Source organism: Humulus lupulus, chromosome 2, assembly GCF_963169125.1.
Source record: "Humulus lupulus chromosome 2, drHumLupu1.1, whole genome shotgun sequence".
NCBI classification, from domain to species: domain Eukaryota; kingdom Viridiplantae; phylum Streptophyta; class Magnoliopsida; order Rosales; family Cannabaceae; genus Humulus; species Humulus lupulus.
Genome location: NC_084794.1, coordinates 188,759,965 through 188,770,886, shown reverse-complemented (window position 1 = coordinate 188,770,886; position 10,922 = coordinate 188,759,965).

The window sequence follows — 10,922 nt, the reverse complement described above, 5'->3', positions numbered from 1 at the left end:
GACCCAACAAATGAGTTACTAAGGATATGATGTAACTCAATGGGCAGACGCACCGAGGTTATTCAAGGACATGAGATCTTGTTTACCTCATAGAGGAGGTTTTACTAGCCCATGTTATACTGGTTACCTCAAGATATGACATGGACAACATAGGTGCCATGATCACAAAGAGTATGTTTATGATGTATGACTTTTAGTTCACTTATGATTATGAACTATGGGTATGATGATGTTATGTACTGTCATGTTTTATTATACATGTCCTTTTTGTGTTTACCTTGATAATGTTGTATTATTGTACTTCTTTATTGGGTTTTTAGCTCACCCCCTTACTTTTCCCCTTTCAGGCAAACAATAAGACTTCTCTCTGGCACGCCCTGTGATGTGGGGAGTTCCGACATTTGACTATGTATGGTATGGGGGTTTCCTATGAACGAGCAAACGATCAATATGAGCGTCAAGATTTATAGAAACTACATTATAAATTTCTAGTTTTAATTACATCAGTGAGACTTAAATGTTATTTTCATTTTTCTAACATTGCATAAGAATACATTGTTTTTATTTTTAACTATTGGGTCTAAACTTGCATGTTTTATCAAGTCCCCACTCAGTTTATCTTTTAAATGATATTTTTTATATTATCTATGAATTAAGTGGCGTTTTTATAAAGCAATAGACTAGGGTGTTTTACAATGAATTTGAGTTTGTAAATCTAAATTTATGAATATGAATAAGTTCGAATCTAGATTTGTTTAAGTGAACTTAAATTTTTTCAGTGTAACTTTTTTTTAAAAGGAACTTTAAATAATTTAATTTTTTTTTTAATAAATTTCTTTATTTTTTTTAAGAACTAATAGAAAAATAGATTTTTAATTTTTTAAATAAAAATAGGTACAATTTGGTAATGGCCAAAGTTCTAGGAGCAAAAATACTAATTATTTTTCGCCACATCAACGTTTAAACAACAAAATAGAACAGAAGCTAACATAAGGACTATGTTTTTGTAAATGATATAGTTTGGAGAAAATTTTAACAACTCATATATTTTAGGGGCATGGTCTAGCAGTATCACAAGTTCAAGAGCAAAAATGTTAAATATTCAAATTAATATTATACTTTCTCAATTATTAATTAATCCAAGGTTAATTAATATTTAACATAACTAATATATAGTTTTCAAATATAACATACTAGTTAATTTAATTAATTAATTCAAATCAATTAATTATCACATAATTATGACATAGCCCTAGAAAATTAATTACTTGCTTTCAAGTCCTTTTCTCATTTAATATCATCCATAACACTCACACCCTAGACAGTGTAGTATAAAGGTGATTTGGGGACCATAGACCTATAATACTAAGCCCCAATAAACTAAATTATTTTTTAATTTCATTATTACTCCACTATAAATATGGAATTGCACTCTTAGTAATTATAAAATTATATTTACATAATTTTCTTGTGTTGTCCATTGATATAATCACTCCATGCAGGTTTGCATAAAACTATTGGATTGTTCATTAAAGTTGGTCAAGATTACCGTTTTACCCTTCTAATTATCTCTTATTCCTTAAGTGTCATTAATTCACTAGTGAACAGTTAATTTATAATCATGTTATAAATTTTAGCTTAGTATCTATTCAGTTCCATAATGAACCCTTAAGAGAACCAATATTTGTTCCATTAGGAAAGCTTAGATTCTTATCTTCTAAGAACATGTTCCCAGCCATTCATACTATTGAATCACCAAAATAAAAGTTACTAGCCTCATTATACTAAGAGACCTTAACGAGTGAATCAAAAGACCCAACTGACATGAACATGAGTTCATAACTACTCAAGATTCAAACTAATCTACATATGATCATCATTTTGATATGAATTAATTATTTACGACAAACAGTATGTTTATAAAGAAATTAATTCACATCGATCCAATATAAAGTACATTTACTAAGATGTCTATCTGCATCAGCAATCTGAATCTAGATCACATGCATTAATAAAAAAATGCTTAGTAAACCATACTAGCAACTATTGATTAAAGATTTCTTACTTCAATATGTTGCTGACAATTTTATTCATTATATATGATCTTAATTATCTTGTACTCATACTCATACAAGATCATACTCTCATTAATGAATATGGAATTTTCTAATATATATAATAATGATTCAATTATAATTCAAACATTAAATTATTAAGAAAATATACTGTATTTAATTCCAAACAGAATGTCTTATTACATGTTTTTAGGGCACCAGCCCTAACATGCTTAATGTACCAAAAATTTGGAGAAATAGTCTCAGATTATTTTCTATTGGAAAACTCATAAATAATATTGACTCGTGGATTAGGTGAAATTTTAACCACTAAGCCACATAAAATTCTTATTTTTATTATCATCATTTGCATACGGTTTTTATTGAGCCTAATACTCTTATACATTTGAAGTTGACAAAAAACTTTGTCAGCAGTTTAGTGCTTTCGTTGAGAGCATTATGAATTGATCTTTCTTTTTCAATCCTTTTCCCTACAAATGCTTTTCTTCAAAATGGTGATGACGCACGTTCAACTTAAGATGGAGATTCTACCCTCCCTCGGATTCAAGAAGAATACGAACATGCTATTCCAACTAGAGAAGGCATATCTCAGCACATTGGTAAACGCCCCTAAGAGGATGTTGGAGACAACCAAATAAGGGATATTGGAAGTTCATCTTCCCACAACCAAAGAGAGAATCATGCGTCACAACACTATGTCAATCTGGTCGAGCAAGAAAATGCACAACTGAAGGATCAATTAGCAAGTGATAAAAGGCTCATATATGAGATCCTAACAAGATTACCACCTACCTCTAACTAGAATCCCCCAAACAAACCAAACGCTTATCATCGAAGTCGTTCTCGACAAAGGCCTCGCAGAATCAGAAATCAGACAGTTGGAAACTACTCTGTCAGATTCTCCACCCCAATCACTCAAGTATCCACTGGGGGCGACAACCTCGTGCAGGTAATCAACCTTGAGCTTAGGAATCTATAAATTCTTATAGATCCCTACGCGCAAATGTGCAGCCTAGAAATCCAGCAACTGGAAATGAAGTACCCTCGGTTGAGGTTAGGGAAATCCCCATTGATACAGGATGTCTATGAGCTGCCCAAATATTGGGACGTGAAAATAGACACGTGCCCTCTCTTATACATTATTCTCCATCTTCAATTTGACATGTATGCCCCCGCGAGCTCGGGCCTATGAGCAAGGATCTAGAAGAAACATGCCAATTAGACATTGAGCATACATGAGTTATGCCTCTTAGTCTCACTGTGCTGGGATCAGAAGACATGTGAACAATCCACCTTCTCCTCAATCTCAGCAACAGAAATGGGCAATCAACTTTGCTGAAGGAAGCTATTGGACCAAGAGTCAATGTGTGAATAGATAAGTGAATGTCTATAACAAAAGGCCACGAAATGAACATTGTCAACCTTCAAAAAGGAAAAAATTTGACCTCCAGGACAACCTAAATAGAGAATGCAATTAGTGTAACCCAACACATAAAGACTTACGAGAACATCTCAACGCATAGAGGAGACCTCGTAGTATTGATCACGAATTGAGTTACAACCAGCCTAGGGTTAATCCCATAAGTGGATGTCAAGATATGGATGCCTCAAATAAATGAGTTTATGCTCGGGAGGAGCCAAACATGTATAACGCACCCGCAGGAGTTGGAGCAGTGAACCAACCCCAGTAAATTTGGGGAACGTGGACCCAACTTAATAGAGATTAACCCTTGTGGATGAACAAATGAGACTTCTTTTGGCCGAAAGGACAAAGATAAGTTTCATGATTTGAATATGGAGCTCAAACCGCTTACTACGCATATTGCGGCAGCTCCTTATCCCAAGGGCTTTAAAATTCCCCATATGGCTACCTATGATGGTATCACTGATCCCATCAACCACATAGGCACATTTAATACTCTGATGTGGGCCTAAAACATGGATATTATCCTCAAGTGTGTTCTTTTCTTGCTACTTTGACTGGAGCAATCAAGATGTGGTTTGACCAATTTCGACGGTACTAGATCACATCATGGAGTCAATTGTCTTCATATTTCAAAAAGCAACTACGGACAGCTAAAAAAAGGCGGCTGGAAGCCGACACCTTGGCCAACATAAAACAACAACCTGGTCATGCAAGCTGGAATCACTCCTGGAGGACCATCTGGGACGTCCTCCAAAGAAAATGAGTGAAGGACACTAACAAGTTCTTGTCAAAACTTATAAAATGGATAAACCTGGAAGAGGCTAAATCAGGTATGGATACAACCCATAACTAGGTTGTCCAGTCCACGAAAATGACAAAAATACAAATCCAACATCGACAATTCTAGCCCAAAAACATGAATAATGGGCAAGCTGGTAGCAATAAATGAAAGGTGGATGGTGAAGTCATGCTAAACAATACTAATCCCCAAGAAAAATAAAGCAGGAGAAAAGTATGTCTCAATCTAAAAGGTTTACCGAAACTCGGGAAATCATTTATCTAGAAAATGCCTCTCATGCCCCATGGAAGAAGCCTGAGCCCAATAAGAATCAACGATCTAAAAGAAATCTCACAAAATTACGTCGCTTTCACAATGATATCATACATAAAACATATGAAAACTGCCAATTGAAAGACAAGATTGAAATCTTAATTAGGGCAAGTCCATTAGCACATTATGTCTGAAATCGAGTTGGGCCTAAATAACAACCCGACATAACTCCAAAAAATCAACTGATGGCTCCATAGCCCACTAACCAGAACCACCAACAAGTGCCCTCGACACCACAACTCGCTAATAACAAAAGTTAGCCTCCTCCCATTATAGAACCAAAGATTGTGAGTATTTCGGGCGGTCTTCATATAGATGGACCAAGTAAAAGAGCATAGAAAGGGTACATTCAGAAGCTAAAAACTCATGATGATACTCTCTTCATTCCCATACAGGGGGCTTCCAAACAACAACGACATGAGAAGCAGCCCGTAATATTTATCGAGGAAGATGTGAAGAATCATGTTCAGTTCCCCCCATAATGACTTCTTGGTGATAACTCTCAAATTGGAAAACTGAAGGGTTCGTCGTGTGATGGTTGATAATGGGAGCTTAGTAAACATTCTTTACTAGTCTACCCTACAAAATATGGGCCTTTTAGTTCGGGATTTGAAGGCTTACTCTACCACCCTATATGGATTTCAAGAGAAGGTATGGCAGCTGTGGGGACGATCGAACTCCCAATTATGGTAGGAGAAGATGCCTAATCAACCACAAAAATGTTTGACTTTATGGTAGTCAACTACCCTTAGTGTACAATGTTATAATTGGGCGACCAACATTGATAGCGTTGGAAGCTATTGTGGTATTGATTGTGTAAATCACAGTGTGCAGCGGAAGAGTGACATTAAAAATTTAACCAATACCAAAGCCAAGATCACATGCACACACATACATTAAATCAAGATTCACAAAAGATAGAATCATACATCTCGTAGCCTATCAAGAATCATTGTTATCTTTTCATAAAATAATAACAATCATCCAATCCAATGAGATAGCTTTGAGATTCACACCAAAATCTTCCAAGTCAATCCTCAACACACAAGGTTGTGTGTGCGAATGTAGGATATTGTGGATAAAATTTAGACTCTCCTGATGTGCTCAACATATGAGATCAAGAGAGGTTTGGAGGAGACAAAGGCTCTAAGAGAGTATAGTAGATTCTATGTGATTCAGAGAATAGTAAAAAAAATATTAATATTTACATCATTTTCCACAAAAGGAATAACCCTCCCTCTAAATTCTTTCTAGGGACTTCAAAACCATTATCAAATTGTAGTTAATGCTTATGCCAAGTTACAGAATCATATAAAAGCCTAGTTTCTAAAAGAAACAAAATAGAAGGCTGATGTTGTAACGTCCTACTAATCTAGGATCGTTACACTCTATAATTAAAATAGTGTTTAACTCATTAAACGAGTCATTTGGACTTAAAACGTGAAATTGAAACTAACACAAGGTTTAGGTGATAAAATTTTTAGTCAAAATAGTAACCATTAAAAATTGTTTAAGTCTTTACACGAGATCCCAAAAAGAGTTTATAGTTGTTATAGATCCAAAATGAATACCAAAGGCCGACCTAAGCAGCAAAATCAGGGTTCAACCCTAGTTCTAGCAAGTAATCTCGGTAGTAGCGGTCGATCAGGTCGCATATGTACACCCCGCCCCAAAAGTTGACATGTCACTACTAAGGGACTAGAAAGTATAAGATACAATATAAGATATACCAGCACTAGAAAGCTGACTTGTCACTACTAAATGACTAGCATTAGCCTCTGACTGTGTCAATGCGAACACTCGAGCTGGCGTCAAGCTGTCTGCCTTCTTTGGTTTTTCCCTCTTCACCCTCGGGCAATCTTTCTTGAGGTGCCCAACTATATCGCATAAATATCATGCCTTTGCTCAACATTCTCCCAAATGACATCTCCTGCATCTAGCACACTCTGGATAAGTCCTCCAGCTCTCATTGCCATCCAAGCGACCAATCTGTATACCACATGGCCTCCTGTATGGGCCTGTAAATGTAGAAGTATCTAGGGTCTTTCTCTTCTGGTCACTAGGGCCTCCGCCCCTACCAAACCCTGAATATGGAGGCACCACCCTCCTAGTATCCCCTTTTGGCCACGTTCTCATGCCAGATCTTGTTCTCTGCGCCCTTTAGCAGCAAGGGGCTTCTCTACCACCTGAGCGTAAGTCGTCACTCCCGGCACAAAGGTGATTGTGACATCCCAGGAAATCATAGCATTTAGCCCTTGAACAAACTTTTCATTTCTTATTACATCAGTTGGCACCAAGTCAGAAACAAACTTGGCCAACCTATCAAATTTCAGAGCATACTCTGTCACTGTCATGGCGTCCTGCACCAAATTACTGAACTCATCTACCTTTGCAGCTCTGACTGCATCATTATAGTATTTCACATTAAACAAATCTTTGAACTCTTCCCAACTTAGGGTTTTTGAATTTTTAGTCTAGGATACCACTTCCCACCAAATTCGGATGTACTCTCAAAACATAAATGTGGCAAAAGCCACTCTCTCATTACCTACCACCCTCATAAAGTCCAGAATGAAGGTTGTCGTACCCATCCACTGCTCAGCTCACAGTGGATCTGGCCCTTCCTAAAAAGTAGGAGGGTGTTACTTTATGAAGCGCTCATAAAGAGGATCTCACATGTTCTCAGCCCACGGCTACTGCTGTAAAACTGGTACCATGACAGGTGGCACAACCGGTGTGACGTTCCCTGCTAGAACCTGCTAATGTCACAACAAACAGATCTCATCCTCTTGTCTTTGCAGTTTGGCTTGCATTTTAGCAAGCACCCATTGCTAGTTCTTAGGGGCTAGCAGAGGGTTCTGACCCTGGTCATTATCTTTGACCTAAATTTTGGTGCCTACTAGTTCATATAATTTCCATGGAAGCTATAACGCCCTCCTAATCAAGGACCGTTCAACTGTGTACTTAAAATTGGGTCAGACTTGCTAATCAGGTCATTTGACTTAAATCGTGTAACTAAGGTTAATGACAAGGGTTAGGGTTAAAAAAATTTGTCAAGGAACCATTGACTTTTGTTTCAAAAGTGTTATACAATATGGGATCCCAAAATAATACAACACAACTGTTTAAAAGGGTAAATACATAACAAAAAGTTACATCAGCCGGCCTAAGTGGACAAATAGGGCTATAACCCTAGTTCCTCTGAGATACCCCGGCCGTGATGGTCGAGCAACCGCATATGTACACGCCGCCACCAAAGCTCTCCAACTCATGGCTGGTCAAGCTTTCCCTTTCCCTTACCTGCACCACAAAGCACCTGTGAGCCAAGGCTCAGCAAGAAAACAGAACGTGCAACAATAGAAAATATAATTTTAAAATAACCATTCAACAAAATCAGTAATATACACTCATAACCAATATCTTATAAATTCAATCGCATGATCTTGGATCAACCTGGGGTCGTCGCACTATTCAGTTGGACTTTACGCCAACTCTCAGGCCTATGCCCTAGCTATGTGACCATAGAGTCACCTGGGGCCTCTACCTTAGCTCTGTCTCACTAGCCATAGAGCTATCCAAACCCTTGTGGTTCACCTTTAACCTTAGAGTCGATTAACATAATAGTACGTTGCAGGTTTAGGCCAATGCCTTTGACCAGCGTACAGTGCGCTATTGCCGCCCTTGACTTATAAGTCAAGCCCTGATCCAGAATTCCATACCTTACTTATAAGAAACAGATGTGGATAGGCACATCCCGACAATTACGTACATATTCATGCTAATCATTTAATCCCATTGGATAATTATTTCCATAATACTAAGCATATTCACATAGTGGGGCCACATGCCCTAACCAAAGAATTCATGTAACGGATATAAGCACTTAAACATTCATTAGCAAGCATTTAAAACAATAGCCTAACATAACCAATCCAAGGGCCCAAGCCCTAACCATATTCAAATACAATAGACAGGCACAACCCTAATCACACACAACACGTACTGGAGGTAGTTTTCTTACCTTAGGTCCAATTGAGCGTAAACGAGAATGACCCTCGAGCACGATCCCAGTTCTGAGCCTTTAGCGAAACCCTAAGCCATAACCATAAAATAGGATTCTAATAATAGCGATCGATCAAAGGCTTCCGAACCAAGTCCTAGCCTCCGGGGCCTCGGGTTCCACCAAACCGGGTAGTGGAAACAATCTTGAGCCCTAAGGAAAAGTTCTATTTTGAAAACAAACTCCCAAGGCGAAATTGCCTAGGCGGGCCGCGACTTGCCCCCCTATGGGTTGCAGCGCGCTCCCCTGACCAGCCTCTATCTCCTCTCTATCCAGAGGCATGGGCCGCGACTTGGCCTCTTAAGTCGCGGCGCGCCACCCAGGCAGAGGCCTCCCCTGGTGCATGGCTCAGGCTGAGTCGCGACTTATCAAGAACAAAGTCGCGACTTGGCCCCACGAACCCAGAAAATCCTCCATTTCCAGCAGCCAAATTCAATCCTAACCATACCAAATTTCACCCCAAAACATAAATCAATTATCCCAATCACCCTAATATGTTCCCAGCAATAAAACACAACAGAAAACTAGCTTAAAACCTCATCAAAACTCCAATTCAATTCATAACCTTAAAGTGTTTAAGAGCACTAAAAACCAGCCAAGGAAACACAGAATTTAATGACCCAAAATTGTAATTCAAGGCTTACCTCAGTCCCTGATTGAGTCCACAAGCTATCATTAAGCTAATCTCCAAGTCCAGAGCTCCAATTTTGTGATTTATAGTAAAACATCCCTTGGTTCTTCAAGGACTTAGCTTGGAATGCTTGACAGAAAAGAGAGTGAGTAGAGAGAGAAAGAGTCAGTCTAGGTAGCAGCTTCTAGGATTTCTAATTTTTTTTTATCTAACTTAACTAACTTAAGCTATTCCCAAGGCTCGGGGTACCAAAAACGCCCCCGAAGGCAAAATGGTAAATTTCCCCAAAATTCCCTACTAAACTTTCTAACTTCAAATATTTCTCCAATTATTTATTTTCATAATCCAATAACCCAAATAAATGTCTATTACCCAAAATACCCCTTGACTCACCCCGAGTCGGGTATCGGGTCCCGTTGTGACTTTCTCGCTAACTTGCTCCCTAGGATCGCCTCGTGCCGAGTAACCCAAAATAACCCACATAATAATGTGGTCTCTCACATATATCACATATATGCACATAATTACAATTAATATAACAATTAAACACATAATTCCATATATTGCCATCCCAACCCCCTAATCAAGGCCCTAAGTCTTATTAGGTAATTTTGGGACGTTACAACTATCCCCTCCTTACAGAAATTTCATCCTTGAAATTTTACCTGAACAGCTCAGGAAATTGAGCTCGCATATCCGCCTCCAGCTCCCATGTCGCTTCCTCGACCCTGCTATTCCTCCATAATACCTTAAGCAAAGGTATGGTCTTGTTCCTCAGGACCTTGTCCTTCCTGTCAAGAATCTGAACTAGTTGTTCTTCATAAGACAAGTCTGTTTCCAATTCCAAATCCTCATAACTCAATACATGAGTCCCATCTGACACATACTTCCTCAGCATGAAAATATGGAATACATTATGCACACTAGACAGTGCAGGGGGTAAAGCCAACTTGTAGGCATTCCAAATCCTCATAACTCAGTACATGAGTCCCATCTGACACATACTTCCTCATCATGGAAATATGGAATACATTATGCACACTAGACAATGAAGGGGGTAAAGCCAACCTATAGGCCACCTACCCAATCCTTTCCAGGATCTCAAACGGTCCCACAAACCTAGGGCTCAGCTTGCCCCTCTTCCTGAACCTCTTCACCCCTCTCAGAGGTGAAACCCTAAGGAAGACATAGTCTCCCACCTGAAACTCCACGTTCCTCCGCTTCATGTCAGAATAACTCTTCTGCCTACTCTGAGAAGCGAGCATCCGAGCTCTACTCTTCTCAATAGTCTCGGTGGTCCTCTGAACTGCATCCGGACCCAGATATTTCCTTTCACCCATCTCATCCTAATGAATGGGCGATTTGCACTTCCTACCATACAACATCTCATAAGGCGCCACTCCGATGGTAGACTGATAACTGTTGTTATTAGAAACTTCTATCAGAGGGAAATACTTACTCCAGGACCCTTCAAAATCCAACACACATGCTCTCAGCTTGTCTTCCAATATCTGAATAGTCCTCTTAGACTGACCATAATTCTGAGGATGATAAGTTGTGCTGAACTTTAGCTGTGTACCCATCGCCCTCTACAAACTCCCCCAAAACATGGAAGTAAA